At 38.2% G+C, this 20,650-nt stretch overlaps 1 protein-coding gene across 4 annotated transcripts in view; it reads left to right on the top strand.

Moving 5' to 3' along the window:
- Positions 1 to 2,426: 2,426 nt before the first annotated feature.
- Positions 2,427 to 20,650, top strand: part of usp33 (ubiquitin specific peptidase 33) — a 68,797-nt gene continuing 50,573 nt past the window's right edge. For 3 of the 4 annotated variants that reach the window (XM_079819290.1, XM_079819291.1, XM_079819293.1), the window contains exon 1: positions 2,543 to 2,774. The gene's annotated coding sequence lies outside the window, so the exon portion shown is untranslated. Of the gene's footprint in view, positions 2,775 to 20,650 lie in introns of all 4 variants that reach the window. The other variant, XM_079819292.1, reaches the window with a different exon arrangement.

Here is a 20,650-nt window from a genome sequence, read left to right on the forward strand (position 1 = left end):
GCTGGAGCTCACAACTCTGAAAACGCCAGATAAAATGTTCAAATAGGCACTCTTTATATAAATAAACCACAGATTTGAGCTTTAAACAACTACATTATCAACTGAAAAAGTCTTAAAACTACGTTTTGTCACACATTAACAGTAGATTTTAACAAAAAAAGACATGTAAACACAGCCCATGTCAGCCATTTCTCAACGAGACGAGCCGCTGGCAGAAGCCCCTCCCATAACGCAAATTTGCATCTGTTGTGCAGTGAATGTCACACGCGATTCGCGCGAGTAAACTCAAAATGTTCAAGCGTCCACCTTCGCGCAATTAGCGTGAATTATTCGCGCGAATCGCGCCCGGTGTGAACGCCACATTAGTGTTCCTTTTAAAAAAATGTGTTACGTCCATGTTCATTTCAGCCAGTTAGCCAGTGAGCTGCGACGCTGGTGAAATACAAAAGCCCGCCAATCTCTGATGACAACGACGAAGAAGAAGATTTATATTCTTCTTCGTTAGTTTTTATTGGCAGTTGGCAGTGATGCACGATGCATTACCGACCGCCACCACACACGGTAATAGTGCTTTTGTTTCATATTTTGCCGCTCCAGTCTGAAAGACTGAGAGGAAATGAAACAACGTCTAAGTAATTTTTTTTTTACTTAATTACTTTTTTTCCCAATTAGCCACCCCCCTGCTCCGCCCATGGGTAGCAGGTGCCATGGATCGCTCATGATTAGCGCGTAGCTTTAACCTAGTAATGACGGACCCCGGTGCAGCCACAAATATCATAACTATCTATAGGCCTACTGTAATTAAGACATTCAAGAAATGTATTAAAAAGAAAGACGCTTTCAGCCTTACTCAAAGGCCGCAGAAACAGGCCAGTGGGTTTGTTACGCACGTCAATCCATTCTCCGCGTTCTTATTTCACTTCTTATGTATTAAATATAGCTACAGGCAATTAGTTTATGAAACCTTGATCAAAATTAAAATACAATTTGTAGAAAACGAAATTCACTTTAAAAAAATGATTTCTGCGAAACAACACTCAATAAAAATCATGTCTGACCCCACTCCATGTCTCCAGACATATTGCGCGTCTTATAGGCTATTGGCTACTCATGCCGACGGAAGTGCCCGTGAATTCTTTAATATTTATAATTTTTGCAGTTTTTTTTACCACTTCGTTATTTTGGCTCTGAATTTTTTTTCTTGGAAATATGAACTGAATTTAGAAATTAAATTTGAAATTAAAAACTTTGCGTTTAATAAACAAAATACATTTTTGAAGCGTTTGGAGTGGAGTAGGCTACATGCAAAACGTAGCCTATTTAGATTCATAGTTAGGCTATATGTTTAAATATTAGCCTATTATATTATTGTTTTAATTTCATATGTTGATGATGAAAAGTGAGCAGCATGAGTAAGATAGGCTATAAGACGCGCAATATGTCTGGAGACATGGAGTGGGGTCAGACATGCTTTTTATTGAGTGTTGTCTTGCAGAAATCATTTCTTTAAAGTGAATTTCGTTTTCTATAAATTGTAGCCTATTATAATTTTGATCAAGGTTTTATAAACTAATGGCCTGTATATACATAAGAAGCAAAATAAGAACGCAGAGAATGTATTGCCGTCCGTAACGAACCCACTGGCCTGTTTCCGCGGCCTTTGAGTAAGGCTGAAAGCATCTTTCTTTTTAATACATTTCTAGAATATATGTATTACAGTATAACATACAATATATTACAGTAGGCCTATTATAGATAGTTATGATAGCCTATTTGTGCACCGGGGTCCGTGATTTCTAGGTTAAAGTTATGCCACTGATGCGTCCATGGGACCTGTTACCCGTGGCTGTTATGAACTGCAGGCTACATCAATAAATTACAATACTTTCGTGCTATGGGCACTGCCACTGATACAGGCAGCGGAAGAGCCTATTTTACTCTGAGCTTGCTTCTGCTTTTCAGACATGGAAGTGTGACAAATGCACATGGGCTATATGAATTCTCTAATGTGGATACAGGCATATTTTGTAGACATTACTGTACAATGTCCTTATTAGGAGAAAATATATGTCGTTTTAACGAGAAAAATATATCGTTTTAACAAGAAAATTGTCGTTTTTACGACATAAAATCTCATTATTACGAGAAAATTATGTCGTTTTTAGGACATAAAATCTCGTTATTACGAGAAAAGATGTCGTTAAAACGACATAGTCTTGTTATTACGACATAATTGAGTGGGGAAAAAAATGGATTTGGCAGCAAGGCGTCACCGTAGAAACTAAATGTTTCACACATTTATAATATTAATTTTAAATTGGGTATTTATATATGGAAATATATAGCTTCCATTTAAATTTTAGGATGGGATTGGAGGTCTGTGGCATCTTGAAAAGCCCTGGTGTGCATCGCTCTGTGACCGCTCGGGGGCGTCTGGGCTGGGATAGATCCCGCTCTGTCTACAGGGGATCAATGCGCCTGCTTCTGTGAGTCATTCCGCTCGTGCACACTAGGCGGCGCCGCCTCTACCCGATGCTTCCCCATTCACTCTCAGCTCTGCACAACCGGAAGAAGCTGTTTGAATGTGTCATACCATGTAGCTCCAGTCTGAAGTTAAAGAGTCCGATGCCAGGCGTTTGAAAACCCGCTGTCTGCAAACGGAAGAATACTACAGTTATGTAGCTGACAAAGCCGAGAGACCGCCATCTTTCAACCGCCAGTCTCTTCATCTGCAGAATCGATCCATATTTAAACCATCGTCCATTTCCCCAGAGGTGAGCTACTATTATATCAGCGGCTGTGTGCGAACTGAAATATGGTGTATTTAAAGATTTCCATCCAGCTGAGTGAATATTAACCGGCGCATTGATTCTGTGCAGTAATAACTGTGATGTTGTGATATGAGCTGATGCAGGGGCAGAGCTGTCAGATGATATGACTTTAGCTTTAGCCCGCCGCATTCACACGCCTTCTGTCTGCTCTCCATTCACATTAAACGCCTCATTCACTGACAGTCTGCAGGGATTTCAGCTGTTCTTGTGGTTGTAACGATAGAAAGATGTGTAATCGTAGGAAAAACTGCGTTGAAGTATGTGCGTGACAGGCAGCAAGCTATTTGCTAACTAGCCTAGCGAATATTCTGGCTTATGCTGACGCGTTGCTGGAGTGACGTCACACACAGCTGTAGAGGCTCTTTACTGTACATTAATATCAGGCTACTGTAGATTTACATTAAGCCCCTCCAGTGTGCCCCCCCACCCCCCGTAACTGTTTGTTACATATATAAAGTGTTGTTTTGTATTCTTTAATATTTGTAACACTCTTTTGTTAATAAAAGACGTGACTGTACATTTAATCCACAATGCTATCTGAGTATACTGAACAACAACATAATAATAATAACAATAATAATAAATAATAATGGTATTTATAACTACTAATAATTATTCACTATCCGGAATTCCCAAACTAAATTAAGTCGGTTAATGGTAGGGATGCACCGAAATGAAAATTCTTGGCCAAAACCGAAAAAGAGGCCGAAAACCGAAACACCGAAATAAATTATGTCAATTATTAGTACCATTGCATTTATGGCTATGACTGTGTACCAACTTTACTAAAATCAAGGCATTGCAATTGCATAAATTAATATTAAAGTTTCAAAGAATAAATCAATTACAAATTATGCCAATATTTATTTAGCATATTGCAACAATGCACAGTATAAAATAAAACTCAAACTAAAATGTTTAACTTGACCCCACTCATTTGTACATTAAATAATAATGTACAGGCCTACAGAAAGGTTTTAAAATTAAATGTTCTCTCATAAAAACAAAGTGCATTTAGGTCTAGTGCATTTAAATTTTTCTCTGTAGGACCACTACAAGAAAGTGCATTCAGAACAAGTGCAACTGCTTAAAGATACAACTATTTTCTCTGTAGGCCTTCAACATAATAGTGTATCAAAACATAGACTGCCATAGCCCATATGTTAACTGTAGAATAGGGGTGTAACGGTACACAAAACTGTTCGGTACAGCAGTTTTACAAAATGGTTTTTTATTTATTTTTATTGGTTTACTGATAAAAAAAGTATCTGTCCTTAAAGGGTAACTAAACCCTAAACCAACTTTTTTTAGGTAATGATCTGTAATAATGGGGCTTTATTAATGCTGTTCATTGATTCGAGTAAATGTTTTGACATTTGAGTATAAAATGTTTTAATTCTATAAAATATGGTGTAAAACCGCCAAAGTGCTGCCCTCTTAAGGTTGAACGGTGGCTACTGCAGTTGAATTTTCCTATTGGACGTTGTGGTACATTCGTGACGTAGGATGGTACCTCCAACGGCTCTCTATCCGCGCCCCTGACACGAGCTCACCACGCCCTCAGAAATGTTTCCCCCAATCACACGATGAGAACGGCTTCACTCCAGTATGAACTGTCATATTACATGAAGTAGAAACATTATGAATGAAACTGACTTGACACTTGCTTTAACATTGTATTGAAGAAAATACGGTAAAATAATGCAGTTGTCAGTATACGTCAGGCTTTTCTTGCGATATTATTGCCGCCCGTCATGTGTACAGATCATTTTCATACATGAGACGCGCTTTCAAACCTTGACACGCAATTGGTTGCCGCGGACGCGGTAACAAACAACAATACTGTAACGTGCTGGTGTATATAGTCTAACTTATTTGAGGAAATCTGTTTATAATAGGCTTTTAGGTCTGAACTTATTGGTCCTGCGGTGCTGCGCTGATTCAGTTAATTTGAATGAAAATGCATTGTATGTATATCAGATATCTGATCTATTTTTAGTGGCATTCAGTGTAAGGGTTTGACTGTTCATAGATTAGGTCAGTTCTCTTGCGCTGCTGCTTCACTAGCATCGTCGGCATATGGAGTTAACGCAGTTTGAGCAGCGGCTCGCATTGATAAGGCTCTGGGTCTGTGTCTAAAGACAATTCACCCTTAGGGCTGCAGCTATCGATTCTTTTTGTAATCGATTAATCTAGCACTTAATCGATCGATTAATCGATTAATCAGATAAAAAAATCTGTGTTTTTTAAACCACCAAAACAAATAATGCATAACGAAAATGAAGAGGAAAAGCAATTTAATTTATTAATATGCACAACAGGTTTCATGCTGTAATCTAGCCCTGACATCAAAGTAAATATCTTTTATGTAGATTTCTACACCTGCAGCATTTACCATTAGGCTACTAACAAATAATATATCATTTCTGGGGTGAGCCTATTTGCTATGGTAACCTAGCAACCTGTGTGTGTGTGTGCGTGCGTGTGCGTGAGGCTTCATTGCAGTTTGGTACAGCAGAAATACATACATTTATTTTCAATAGAACGCTGCATTTGGCTTGCATCACTTGCATTGCGGTGCATTTTAGGTGAAGCATCCGTTCGAAAAATCGCGTCACAACATCACGTCCCGGTGTATACAGTGAACGCAAGCTGAAATTATTGTTGCGTGGCTACATAAAAGTTTAAGCATATGTGATGCATTGCCACGACTGGTCTGACTGGCGCGAGAGAGAGGAGGGTGCATGCGTGTGTATGTGTTACTGATTTTCTACTATTAAAGTTGGAATTTTTCCAACAAATGCAAAAAGTGCATTTCTTTGTGATTTTAAAATACTTGATGGAAACGGTTCACTTTCAGCTGTTATTGTCTATGGAGCAGATTTATTTTTGTTATACATCAGATACAGATACATTAACACAGTAGTAGACCTACATTACATTTATTTGGATGCATTAATGAGAGAGTGATTGTGTGTGTGAATTACTCATTCCGTCTCTATTCATTATGAAGCTGTGGTTTGTAATTACTTCAAAGGTATTCAAATGTATGCCTATAACGGTTGAGTTGAGTTTCTAAGCTACTTTAGTGACTTTACTTTAGTCACAGGACGGCGTTGACACTGCGTTTCTGCGCTGCTCTCCGCGCGCGATCTTCACGCGAAAAGAGGTCTACCTTCAGGGCGCGCGCTCCTTGTCAAAGACGCGACACGGCTCAACTCTCCGTGTCACAGGAAAAAAAGCTGAGCACTGAACGGATAAGGTTTCCGTATTGTTGTTTTTGAATAGTGCACAATCACTTCAATGTTCAAACTGGCAAGGCTTTAAAAGCATTTACTTGACAAACTTTATGAGGACGAAAGTGAAAGCGATCTGGCTTCGGGGCTTGCGCACGCCGTGTGTGTGTGTGTGTGTGTGTGGCAGCTATAAGAACGGTAATCAACTTACATAAACTGTGTAAAACATGCAGTTACTATAGTGATTCTGGGCATCTAGAATCTAAACTAAATTCAAAATGTATCACGCGCTATGGTGTGCTTCCTAAACATTGAACAGCGGTCCGTGTGAATCAGATCCCTGCGCGTATAGTGCGCATAGGAATTTAACGAGGCTTTTAGGCAGAATTTTTGCCTCGATGAATTTTTGTAATCGAGTAACTCGATGAATCGTTTCAGCCCTATTCACCCTCCTCCAATTCAGGTGACGGTAGGAGAAATGACCGCTCTGTTGCAAAGCTGGCGTCACTCCAGTCATTCTCCATCTTTGCGACTCGCGAGTCAGACAGCTGTCAATCAATCCGTCACTGCGGGTCTCAGGTGCACGCCCTCCGCTCAGCCCCGCCCTCGGTTCGTCCCCTCTGTCTTCGCTGGGCTCTGCCCACTTTTCCAGCATTTTTCAAAATTTGCCAGTGGGTGGAGTTAAGCTCTGAGCAGGGGTTTAGTTACCCTTTAAATGAAATAAATTATAACTAAAAGTTTATTGAAGATATTGCTGTAAACTATATAGGGAGCCCTTACTTGCACATTAATATTAAAGGTTAACAACAGAGCCAAAACTATTAGCCTAAATTCAGTTGCTATTTATTTTTAGGTCTAATAATTAACACTCAAATAACATAGTACGCAAACATGTACGCAAACATGTAAACTTCACATAAGGCAGTTTTTGCAATAACTTCTAAATCTAATTATAAAAGTTTTTTATCCAATTCGTTGTTGAAATATAATCATTTATACACAGTGTCTGTCATTTTCATGACAGGTTTATTTAAACATTCATTAAATAATCAAGATATCATTAACTGGTTCAGTAGAATATAATGAATATAAAGGCTAATATAGGTCATATATTTAGTGAAACAAGTTGATTTTATCTAGTGAATAAAATTCTGTGGACACTGAATGACTGCCTGAGGTAAATGTTATGCTAAAGTTACATGACATTGTTTAGTTTACAGTTAACTAAACGACTTAACGTCTTTTCGCCGTTGAAACACTGATTTAGGGCTGCACGATTCTTGCTAAAATGTGAATCACGATTTTTCTCCATGGGAATTGAGATCACGATTCTCTTTACACGATTCTCATTAGGGCCCAAGCCCAAAGGGCGCAGAGCCCTATTGTTCTTCCTCTGTTTCTTATTATTAGGGCCCAAGCCCTGAAAGGGCGCAGAGCCCTATTGTTCTTCCTCAGATTATTCTTTGTTTTTTTTTTTTTTTTTTTTATTTTTTTTTTCGACTTCTCGGGTACTTTTGGGGCACTTAACATGCTCGAAAACTCTTGAAACTTCGCACAGGCGTCGGAATGCGCGGCCATCAGAGCCGGGCTGAAGCTGGTACCCGGGCGTGGCAGGGGGGCTCGACAGCGCCCCCTAAAGTGGGGTCTGAAAACTTGGTCCATATATCAAACACACTTGCACGTACATGTATGAAACTTGGTACACATTTAGATCTCATCGGGCCGAACAACTTTCGTGCTCATAGTTATGTGTCAGCCCAACAGGAAGTGAGCTATTATGGGTTGTTCGGAAAACGCATGCTCTGGAATTTAATATACTCCTCCGAGGCCATTGTTTCGATCATTGCCAAACTCGGTCAGCATTACGTGAACATATTCAGGATGCTAAATTGCGAGCGGATTTTTGATATCTCGAAAAGTCTGGCCGTGGCGATGCAACGAATTTATGGCGAGAAAAGGGAAACAGGAAGTGTGTTATAACTTGTGCAAACATTGACTGGTTTGGATGAAACTTCAGCTGTGTGTTTGTTATAAGAAGACGATCACATGGATATGACTTTTGTGAGTCAAAGTTATAGCGCCACCAACTGGCAGCAGGAAGTGTGTCACTTTCAAAAATGCTTTGAATCACCATCTTATTTTCACCAGATTTATTTCAAACTTCATCAGTATAATGTGAAAACATGACAGATAGAGACGTATGAAATGGATTCCTGAAATTTCAAATACTGTTGCCATGGCAACGTGTCAAAGTTTAATAATCTTTTGGCTGTTCTGAGGCTCTTAGCATGCTTGAAATTGCTTGAAACTGCTTGAAACACAACACACACATCAGAGATGTCAGTCAGTACACATGGGCAAAGCCTCAGAAACGGGCGGGGATGAGGGGCTCTCTAGCGCCACCTTTTGACAAAAGTGAAGGGCTTCGTTTCATCTACAATCACCAAACTCAGTATATATATTGACCTCATCGAGCCGGACAACTTTCTAATTTACAGTCATTAGCTCCGACCAACAGGAAGTCAGATATTTTGGTTTGAAGGTAAATTTTTGGTTAAATCGGGGTCTGAGTTTTTACGTTCTCCTCGTAGGCGTTTTATTCAATCTCCACCAAACTCGGTCAACATGAAACAAAGATACTGAAGATGCTAAAATGTGAACGGATATTGGATATCTCAAACGGTGTTTCCATGGCAAGGGATTAAATAAGGACAAAAAAGGGGAACAGAAATTCTCTGTGTCTGCTGCTCTCCCCTCAATGAACACAAGATGGCAGCATTGTATTAGTTTTGAAGCAGGATAAAAAAAAACCTTGTTTCTCTCTCTCTCTCTCTCTCTCTCTCTCTCTCTCTCTTGTTTGTGATTTATGAGGACACAAATTTGTATAATGACATGGGTATTACACTGGTATTACAACGTGTATGTGTGTGTGTTTAAAAACATACTAAAACAATGTTTTATTAAAATGTAACCAAATAGCTTTAAAATAATCATACTATTTTTCAGATCAATATATTTATTTTATTTAATATATTTCTTCTGAATATTTATTCTCTGTCTGCCCTCCCCTCACTAAAAGGTAGCAGTGTTGTTCTGAGGCTCTTAGCATGCTTGAAATTGCTTGAAACTGCTTGAAACTCAACACACACATCAGAGATGTCAGTCAGTACACATGGACAAAGCCTCAGAAACGGGCGGGGATGAGGGGCTCTCTAGCGCCACCTTTTGACAAAAGTGGGGGGGTTAGTTTTATCTTGAGTCACCAAACTCGGTACATATATTGTTCTCTTCGAGCCGGACAACTTTCTAATTTACAGTCATTAGCTCCGACCAACAGGAAGTCAGATATTTTGGTTTGAAGGTGAATATTTATGTAATTCAGGGTCTGAGTTTTTACGTTCTCCTCGTAGGCGATTTATTCAATCTCCACCAAACTCGGTCAACATGAAACAAAGATACGGAAGATGCTAAAATGCGAACGAATATTGGATATTTCAAATAATGTTGCCATGGCAACATGTCAAAGTTTAATAATGTTTTTGGCTGTGTGTGTGCCCTCCCCTCTATCACCAAAAGGGGGCAGTGTTGTATTATTTTTGAAACTCCCTTTCTCTCTCTCTCTGTGCTTATGTGATTTATGAGGACACAAATGTGTATGATGACATGGGTATTACACTGGTATTACAACGTAGTGGTTAATGTGGACATGAACTATGACACTATATCACTAATAATACAGGACTAATTTTCTAAATGACATTTGAGTTATAATTCTTATCACCTGACAGCCGTGATTTCATGTACTCATTCAGACAGAACTCTTTTTTAAAACTCTTTTTTTGAGTTTGTTTGTGTGCCTTTCTCTCAGTCCTTCCCCTCCCCCTCACTCTCACTCTATCACTGTGTGTGTGTGTGTGTGTGTGTGTGTGTGTGTGTGTGTGTGTGTGTGTGTGTGTGTGTGTGTGTGTGTGTGTGTGTGTGTGTGTGTGTGTGTGTGTGTGTGTGTGTGTCTTTCTCTCTTGATGATGATAATTTAACCCTTTTTATATAGGCTATCACAAATAACTTTCACTTGAAATAAAAACGTCATGTGATGTGTTTGCCAAGATCACGGATGATGCATATGTCTTTAAATTAATTATTTACTGATATAATATAAATGTATTAAAACATAAATTTCACATGATTTTATAAAAGTGTCTATTTATAATAAACTTCCATAAAATGTAGACACGCATCTTACTCTTACCTAACACTGATATTAAAATCATCTTTGCTGTTTCTGTGATTTGGTTCCATTTATTAATTTTGTAATTTATTTTTTATATTGGACCACACATATTGATTTCAAATATATTCAAAATAATTTTTTCAGAGAGTGAAATAAAAAAAACTTTCTCCCACCATTTAGATTATATTTCTTTTTGTTGTTAAAATCTTGTGAACCTTGTTCAATGTGCAGATTGCCTCTCTCTCAGTCCTTCCCCTCCCCCCTCACTCTCAGGCTCACCCTGTGTGTGTGTTTGAGTGTGTGTGCGTGCACGTGTGTGTGTGGTGTGTGTGTGTGTGTGTGTGTGGGGGGGGGGGGGGGGGTGTCTCTCTCACCCTGTGAGTTTGTGTGTGTGCCTTTCTCTCTGGGAATGATAATTTAACCCTTTCGTATCATAGACTATCACAAAAAACTATCACTTTAGTGTGAATTAGTAAAAAAGAACTACAAACACCTTGAATTAAATACTGGCCTTCTGGACTTACAAAATTTTGAGCAGGAAAATATAACTTTTATCTATTTTATCCTATGACATTAAAATTAATCTAGATTTAAATTACATCATGGGTGTGGCTTGTGGTGATAGTGGCACCAGTTGCTGCGGTAAATGTGGCATATTCGAGCGATTCTAAAATATTCTCCTGTTTAAATGCATATTGCCTGCCGTGCACAGTTAAGCTGATGCCACCGGCGTGGCGGTGCCACCGGCTTGGGCCCGTCATCGCTGCTCGCAGCTTTAATTATTATTATTATTATTATTTTATCGACTTCTCGGGCACTTTTGGGGCTCTTACCATGCTCAAAAACTCTTGAAACTTAGCACACACATCGGAATGCGCGGCCATCAGAGCCGGGCTGAAGCTGGTACCCGGGCGTGGCAGGGGGACTCGACAGCGCCCCCTAAAGTGGGGTCTGAAAACTTGGTCTATATATCAAACACACTTGCACGTACATGTATGAAACTCGGTACACATATAGACCTCATTGGGCCAAACAACTTTCGTGCTCTAAGTTACGTGTCAGCCCAACAGGAAGTGAGCTAATATGGGTTGTTCTGAAAACACATGCTCTGGAATTTAATATACTCCTCCGAGGCCATTGTTTCAATCAGTGCCAAACTCGGTCAGCATGAAGTCAAGACACAGAGGATGCTAAATTGCGAGCGGATTTTTGATAACTCAAACGGTTTGGCCGTGGCGAAGCAACGAATTTATGGCGAGAAAAGGGAAACAGGAAGTGTGTAATAACTTGTGCAAACATTGAATGATTTGGATGAAACTTCAGCTGTGTGTTCGTTGTAAGAGGCCGATCACATGGATATGACTTTTGTGAGTCAAAGTTAAAGCGCCACCAACTGGCAGCAGGAAGTGTGTCACTTTCAAAAATGCTTTGAATCCCCATCTTATTTTCACCTGATTGACTTCAAACTTCATCAGTATAATGTGAAAACATGACAGATAGAGACATATGAATGGATTCCTAATATTTCAAAAAATGTTGCCATGGCAACATGTCAAAGTTTAATAATGTTTTTGGCTGTTTGTGTGCCCTCCCCTCTATCACCACAAGGTGGCAGTGTTGTATTATTTTTGAAACTCCCTTTCTCTGTATGTGTGCTTGTTAATGTGATTCATGAGGACACAAATGTGTATGATGACATGGGTATTACACTGATATTACAACGTAGTGGTTAATGTGGACATGAACTATGACACTATATCACTACAGGACTAATTTTCTAAATGACATTTGAGTTACAATTCTTTTCACCTGACAGCCGTGATTTCATGTACTCATTCAGACAGAACTCTTTTTTTAAAACAGAGGAGTGTGAGTGTGTTTTCTATACATGTGCTTTACAGAAGGTCATGTGCTGTGTTTGCAAAGATCACTTTTGACACATTTGTCTTTAAATTCATTATTTACTGACATAGTTCAAATTTATAAAAAAAAAAAAAATTCACATTATTTTCTACAAGTGTCTGTTTATAAGTGTCTTTTTTCACAGAAAGTTTGTTTGAATGTGAATATTTGTATAATTCAGTTTCTGAGTTTTTACGTTCTCCTCGTAGGCGATTTATTCAATCTCCACCAAACTCGGTCAACGTGAAACGGAAGCTTAACGCATTAAAAATATTTAACGCAAATAACGCAGCGTCCGTTTTTATATCCATTTTTGCTTAGCGTTACATGATCACGCTCCTATTCATGTAAATGCTTCCAAGCGCGACAAGACACAAGAGAACACGCTGTATGCCAATGTCCTGTGTGTGTGTGTGTTGTGTGTGTGTGTGTGTGTGTGTGTGTGTGTGTGTGTGTGTGTGTGTGTGTGTGTGTGTGTGCAGGCCCGTCGCGACAAGGCAGGCAAACCAAGCAATTGCTTGGGGCCTCGAGCTGGCCTGGGGCACCAAGACAGCGACAGGTTAAGAATAAAATGAAACGACAAACTGTGTGAGCGCCCCATTGATAGTCAATGCAGTAAAGTGCAATGACACTGTTATCGGGATCCCCCTTAAAAGGCCCCCTCTCAGAAGTCGCTGACAGCAGCCAGCCAACCACGCGATCTCTGCTGCGGCAAAATACAAAATCTTCGGATTTGAAGCGGAATTTTATGCTTCAGGAAGCCAGAAAAGAAAAAAGAGAAAGGAAGAGGAGGATAAGAAAAAACAAGATAGTGGTATGTGATAAATTACACTGGATAAAATAGCTCTACTTGTCTTGTACAAAAAAAGTGTAAGTTTGCAGCAGGTAGGCTAGCAAAAATATGTTTATGTTAGCTATCGTTACCTGCCTGACGGCAAATGCTGCTTGTAACGAACAGTTAGTGCAACTTTTTTTTCGAACAGACGGAATGACATGAGATTGCTATAGCTTTGTAATATGTTTTGATGAAAGTGGCATAGCATGCTATACTAACTATTATTTATGCTATGCATAAATAACCTGGAATAGTTAATATAGCATGCTATATTAACAATTATTATAAACATTATTTAACCAGAAAGAGGCAGAGGAACATGATTTTTTTCATAGCTTATCTTAATGTGCTAGTGTCGGGATGTATACGGTAGTGACAGTTTATGCAAATATGACATTATTTTTATGAGTTACCAATAGATCTTGAACAATTACTTTATTCTGTGGCAATTTTTACACTATTACATTTTGAAGTACAGTATCAGGACAACCCACATGTTTGACTGGTACTGTTTACATGTTTTACTGGTACTGCCCACGTTTTACTGGTACTGTTTATTAAACTATTTAACAAGGTATTATAGTCATCGGTTGCAACTTTACAATAACCATCCAGATAATGTTTATAGACAGTTTACAAAACAACTAGTAACCCTAAAGTATTCCCAAAGTGTTAGGAATATCTGGTCCGTCTATCTATGTAAATGTAATGTTTATAGATGTTTAAAAAATGGTTACTTAAAGGTTTAAAAAAAAAATGTAATGATACAGTGGTGTTTTTTGCAAATGTTTTCAAATTTTATGCACAGTATTTGCAACAACAGTATTTGCACTGTAAACCTTTTTATTAATATATAGTGTGGGTGAACTTAAACTGTATGGCTATGCTGCGGTGTGTGTGTGTGTGTGTGTGTGTGTGTGTGTGTGTGTGTGTGTGTGTGTGTGTGTGTGTGTGTGTGTGTGTGTGTGTGTGTGTGTGTGTGTGTGTGTGTGTGTGTGTGTGTGTGTGTGTGTGTGTGTGTGTGTGTGTGTGTGTGTGTGTGTGTGTGTGTGTGTGTGTGTGTGTGTGTGTGTGTGTGTGTGTGTGTGTGTGTGTGTGTGTGTGTGTGTGTGTGTGTGTGTCTTTCTCTCTTGATGATGATAATTTAACCCTTTTTATATAGGCTATCACAAATAACTTTCACTTGAAATAAAAACGTCATGTGATGTGTTTGCCAAGATCACGGATGATGCATATGTCTTTAAATTAATTATTTACTGATATAATATAAATGTATTAAAACATAAATTTCACATGATTTTATAAAAGTGTCTATTTATAATAAACTTCCATAAAATGTAGACACGCATCTTACTCTTACCTGACACTGATATTAAAATCATCTTTGCTGTTTCTGTGATTTGGTTCCATTTATTAATTTTGTAATTTATTTTTTATATTGGACCACACATATTGATTTCAAATATATTCAAAATAATTTTTTCAGAGAGTGAAATAAAAAAAACTTTCTCCCACCATTTAGATTATATTTCTTTTTGTTGTTAAAATCTTGTGAATCTTGTTCAATGTGCAGATTGCCTCTCTCTCAGTCCTTCCCCTCCCCCCTCACTCTCAGGCTCACCCTGTGTGTGTGTTTGAGTGTGTGCGCGCACGTGTGTGTGTGTGTGTGTGTGTGTGTGGGGGGGGTGTCTCTCTCACCCTGTGAGTTTATGTGTGTGCCTTTCTCTCTGGGAATGATAATTTAACCCTTTCGTATTATAGACTATCACAAAAAACTATCACTTTAGTGTGAATTAGTAAAAAAGAACTACAAACACCTTGAATTAAATACTGGCCTTCTGGACTTACAAAATTTTGAGCAGGAAAAGATAACTTTTATCTATTTTATCCTATGACATTAAAATTAATCTAGATTTAAATTACATCATGGGTGTGGCTTGTGGTGATAGTGGCACCAGTTGCTGCGGTAAATGTGGCATATTCGAGCGATTCTAAAATATTCTCCTGTTTAAATGCATATTGCCTGCCGTGCACAGTTAAGCTGATGCCACCGGCGTGGCGGTGCCACCGGCTTGGGCCCGTCATCGCTGCTCGCAGCTTTAATTTTTTCTTATACTTTAAAAAAAATGAATCAATTTTAAATAAAAGTAATTAGTTACAATTAAATTAAAATGTAGAAACAACAAATGTAGACAGACTAGATGTAAATATATGCTTATTACTGTTTATTTCTATTTTTATGATTATTTAATATCTTGCCTTGTGGAGAGAGGGTTTTTGTTGTCTTATTTCGTTGTTTAATTTTGTTTTTGCGTTTTTGTAAAAAATGAAAACTATAAATAAAATATTTTTAAAAAAATGTTATAAGAAAACGCTTAACGTGGCTTAATGTACTAAGACAGTGTTACAGACATCCCAACCTGAAAAAAGTCACCCCCCCCAAAAAAAAAAAAACCATGAAGGAGGAAAATTATCCCGAATTTCACCACAGAACATGACTTTACTTGTATATTATAATATAATATATCATTAATATATAATTTCTATAGGCCTATGCAATTATTTGTAAAAAAAAAAAAGTAAAATTATGTAGATCACTTTTACTATTTACATAAGCTGCTTATACTATTTATGTAAACTGCTTTTATTTATATTTCATTGCAACTTTAAACAGGTCTAAGGAGTTTGTTTTCATGTAGCCTTGGCAACTAGCCGACCTGAAAAATATGCACATGAAATGAAACTTGTTTAACTCAAACATAACATGTCAGTAACATACTGTACAGCGTGCAAGATTGTCATTATGTTTATACTTTATACTTTCGTTTTTTGGGGCACTCTCCCTCTGCCATGGCGCTCCAGTTTCTAGATGCACTAAACTGATTAATTCGGTTCGGGAGAAGAGATAAAAGCCCGTCCACACTGACAATTGATTGGTTGACTTACCGAAACAAGCCAATCAGGATGCTCTCCGTCTTACATGCGCTTCATTAGGTGCACACCAGCACACACACGCAAGGTCTCTCGCTCTCTCTCCCTCTCTGCCGTGCGCGCGTGCACAGTTTGCGGTTAATTTTTACCTCTTACCGCTACAAATCTGACTCCGTTTAGGTCTGCTCTGCCGTCTTGTTACACGTCAGTAACAGCGAAACATGGCCAATGAGGGAGAGGAGAGAAGTGGAGATTTATGATTGATTGGTTAGTGTTTTGTTATTGTGTGAGTGTGACAAGCTCTGGTGTGACCAATAACGCGTGAACGCAGCATGATCTGAGGGAAATACACGGAAGTGAATCGCCAACATTAAGAAATGAGATCGCATTTATGTTTGAATCGAGATCGTGATTTTTTTTCGATTAATCGTGCAGCCCTACACTGATTGAGCGATTACACCACATATGATACGTGACAGTAAGTTGTAATGTATCCTCAACACACCTTAGATGTTCATTCATGTTTATTCTTAAGGAAGAGATGATCAATCGCGCTCCCAGATGATCGCGCTCACACGCGCGCGCCGCTGCTTGAACTGTGATGTGATCAGCGATGCCACATTAAAGAGCATCAAAACGGCATTTATCGTTTGAATTTCGTGATACATGTTGATCTATGTTGATCTATACACTTCAACTCAGATTGAAGTGTGTTCCGCGCTTAAAACATGCCCACTATTAAAGATTGCATTCGGAAACCGTTCGGTTTCAGAGTGAAGTCTGGTCCTCTTCTCATCGAGAACATGAGCTGCTGCACTGAACAGCTCTCGCTGTCAGCGCTTGTGCATGGAGCAGACGTGGGTGTTTCTCATATATACTGAAATACGTACACACCGCAGACATGTTGCTTCAGACAAGCACGTGCAGGTCGCGGTTTCTGTTTGCGTCATCACAACATTTCGGCCGTGTTGTTTCGGTGATAAAAGTCTTTCGGTGGCCGAATATTCGGTGCATCCCTAGTTAATGGTCATGCAAGTAAACAAATTTAATATTTTATTTACAAGAAGTTTTTTTTTATTTTGATTTGAGTTATTTAAAAAATATTTATTTAATTATTATTAAGATTATTATTTATTTTATTTAATTATTTAATGGGTAGCCCCAGGGGCAGCAAGGTAATGTCAGGGTATATGTGGAAATGTTTTTAGAAAATTTGTTTAAAAAAATTATAATTAATAAATAAAAAATAAGGTAACATAAGATTTAAATAAATAAATAATTAAAATAAGTAATAAAATAAAGTTAAATAAGATTAAAATATAGAATAAAATAAGTAAATAAGTGAGTAAATAATAAATACAGTATAACAGTACTATAGTAATTAGGGAAAAAACATGATGATGCAACTTAATTGAAACACAAAAATCAATTATTAATTGTTTACAGAATAAATGGGGTCAGGAAACTATAGATGCTTTTTAAACAATAGGCTAGGGGTCCCTCACACAAAGATGATCGTATTTGGAGGTCCGCTCCGTGGCATCTAAAAGATTGCATTTCTTTTTTTCTTTTTATAAACTCATTAGCCTGGATTTCCCTAACTGGGGTTCACAAGGGAACTGTAGGGCAGTTCCCTTGTGAACCCCAGTTTGGGAAATCCAGCCATAGATAATGTAGCAGACTAGCAGTACTATTCAATAATAATGCACATGGATTTATTGTCTTATGCTTACAGGATATTTTCAGAGCAGTTAATAATATTTTCTTGGTATCTCATCTGACAGTTGAGCTATCTGGCCTTATTAAAACTCCCACCTGCTCTTTTTGCATCCATTTATCTGGGTAGTCTTGTAAACAGCCTTTTTTGCAAAACTGGTTAGTCAGTAGATTTTTAAAGATAACATTTTATGATCTTATTTTTGCTTTCGGTTTGTATAAGGTAAGAATGCTGTGAGATGGTAAATATGCGCAGGCCATACAGACCATATACACATGCTCTCTCGTGTCACATGTCATTATAGAATGAGTACTAAAGGCTCAGATAACTTTTTTTTTTTATGTCAGAAGTACAAGACATGGCAGTGTTATTTGTGTGTGTGTGTGTGTGTGTGTGTGTGTGTGTGTGTGTGTGTGTGTGTGTGTGTGTGTGTGTGTGTGTGTGTGTGTGTGTGTGTGTGTGTGTGTGTGTGTGTGTGTGTGTGTGTGTGTGTGTGTGTGTGTGTGTGTGTGTGTGTGTGTGTGTGTGTGTGTGTGTGTGTGTGTGTGTGTGTGTGTGTGTGTGTGTGTGTGTGTGTGTGTGTGTGTGTGTGTGTGTGTGTGTGTGTGTGTGTGTGTGTGTGTGTGTTAGCAAAACATGTCTTGACCTTCGCCCTGGATTAGCCTACACTCAGTAACCACTGAGACTTTTGTGCGCAGTTTAGAAAATTAGTGATAGATGATGGATGACTGCTTTTTTTTTAATCTAACATTTACAGAAAGTAAAATGATTGTATATTGTGCTTAAGTATATTGAATGTGCATTTGTATTATATTTATAGATAAACCCTAACGCTAAAATAATTAATTGGTTTGAGTAGAGCCAACTCAAATTAAACAAATTAGTGTTTACTGTTTAATTTTTTTATGCTAGTTTAGAAATCTGTATTATATTGCTGTTCTCATTCAACAAGTGCTATGCTAATGCTATCAAAGCATTGTGTAACCAATTAGCAAGGTGGCATTTATTGAATTAGCTAGTTAAAGCTAGTCATGTTTCCACTGCTAAATGTCAGATTACAAGATATTTTTAACTGTATAAATTAACTTACTCAAATATTTTAAGTTTCGAGCAATTAAAATGTATGATTACAAAATAAAAATCTGCAAGTTCTGCTTACTTAAACCTTACATTTCTTAACTTAAAAAATTGGAGGCAAATGATTATTCAGGTTTACAGTGTAGATAGATTGGTTTTGATTTGGTTTTCAAAATAAAAGTTTTACTTTAAAGTAAATTTTAGTTAGTCATGCTTTAAAGATTTTTTAAAGTTAAGTACTTGATTATATTTTGAACTCTAGTGTGTTATTTGATATTCAAAGTTTATGTATTTTAAATTGCAATTTCATCATTATGTTTAATACATGACAAATTTCAATACAAATGGCATTGCATTTTAATTTACCACTATTGTTTGTCAGTACAGTCGCCAGTAGTACACTATAACCATATTTCAAAGATCAGTAATTATGAAATTACATATAAAAATGTCTTAAATGTGTCAAGTGAGCACTCTTAAGTTCAACTATTTGCATTTAATATACAGTGAGGAAAATAAGTATTTGAACACCCTGCTATTTTGCAAGTTCTCCCACTTAGAAATCATGGAGGGGTCTGAAATTGTCATCGTAGGTGCATGTCCACTGTGAGAGACATAATCTAAAAAAAAAAAATCCAGAATTCACAATGTATGATTTTTAAACTATTTATTTGTATGATACAGCTGCAAATAAGTATTTGAACACCTGAGAAAATCAATGTTAATATTTGGTACAGTAGCCTTTGTTTGCAATTACAGAGGTCAAATGTTTCCTGTAGTTTTTCACCAGGTTTGCACACACTGCAGGAGGGATTTTGGCCCACTCCTCCACACAGATCTTCTCTAGATCAGTCAGGTTTCTGGCCTGTCGCTGAGAAACACGGAGTTTGAGCTCCCTCCAAAGATTCTCTATTGGGTTTAGGTCTGGAGACTGGCAAGGCCACGCCAGAACCTTGATATGCTTCTTACAGAGCCACTCCTTGGTTATCCTGGCTGTGTGCTTCGGGTCATTGTCATGTTGGAAGACCCAGCCTCGACCCATCTTCAATGCTCTAACTGAGGGAAGGAGGTTGTTCCCAAAAATCTTGCAATACATGGCTCCGGTCATCCTCTCCTTAATACAGTGCAGTCGCCCTGTCCCATGTGCAGAAAAACACCCCCAAAGCATGATGCTACCAAGTCAAGTCAAGTCACTTTTATTTATAGAGCACATTTACAAAACAACAGGAGTTGTCCCAAAGTGCTGTACATGACAAACAAAAATAAGAATTGGGCTAAACAATTAAAACATAAAAAGGGGCCCAAGGATACATAGGACTAACAAAATAATATTAGGAGGTAATACAATTCAAGACCACCCCCACCCCTACCACCCCCATGCTTCACAGTAGGGATGGTGTTCTTGGGATGGTACTCATCATTCTTCTTCCTCCAAACACGTTTAGTGGAATTATGACCAAAAAGTTCTATTTTGGTCTCATCTGACCAATGACTCCTCTGGATCATCCAAATGGTCATTGGCAAACTTAAGACGGGCCTGGACATGTGCTGGTTTAAGCAGGGGAACCTTCCGTGCCATGCATGATTTCAAACCATGACGTCTTAGTGTATTACCAACAGTAATTTTGGAAACGGTGGTCCCAGCTCTTTTCAGGTCATTGACCAGCTCCTCCCGTGTAGTTCTGAGCTGATTTCTCACCTTTCTTAGGATCATTGAGACCCCACGAGGTGAGATCTTGCATGGAGCCCCAGTCCGCGGGAGATTGACAGTCATGTTTAGCTTCTTCCATTTTCTAATGATTGCTCCAACAGTGGACCTTTTTTCACCAAGCTGCTTGGCAATTTCCCAGTAGCCCTTTCCAGCCTTGTGGAGGTGTACAATTTTGTCTC

This window comes from Gobio gobio, assembly GCF_949357685.1.
Source record: "Gobio gobio genome assembly, chromosome: 6".
In the NCBI taxonomy this organism is placed as follows: Eukaryota; Metazoa; Chordata; class Actinopteri; order Cypriniformes; family Gobionidae; genus Gobio; species Gobio gobio.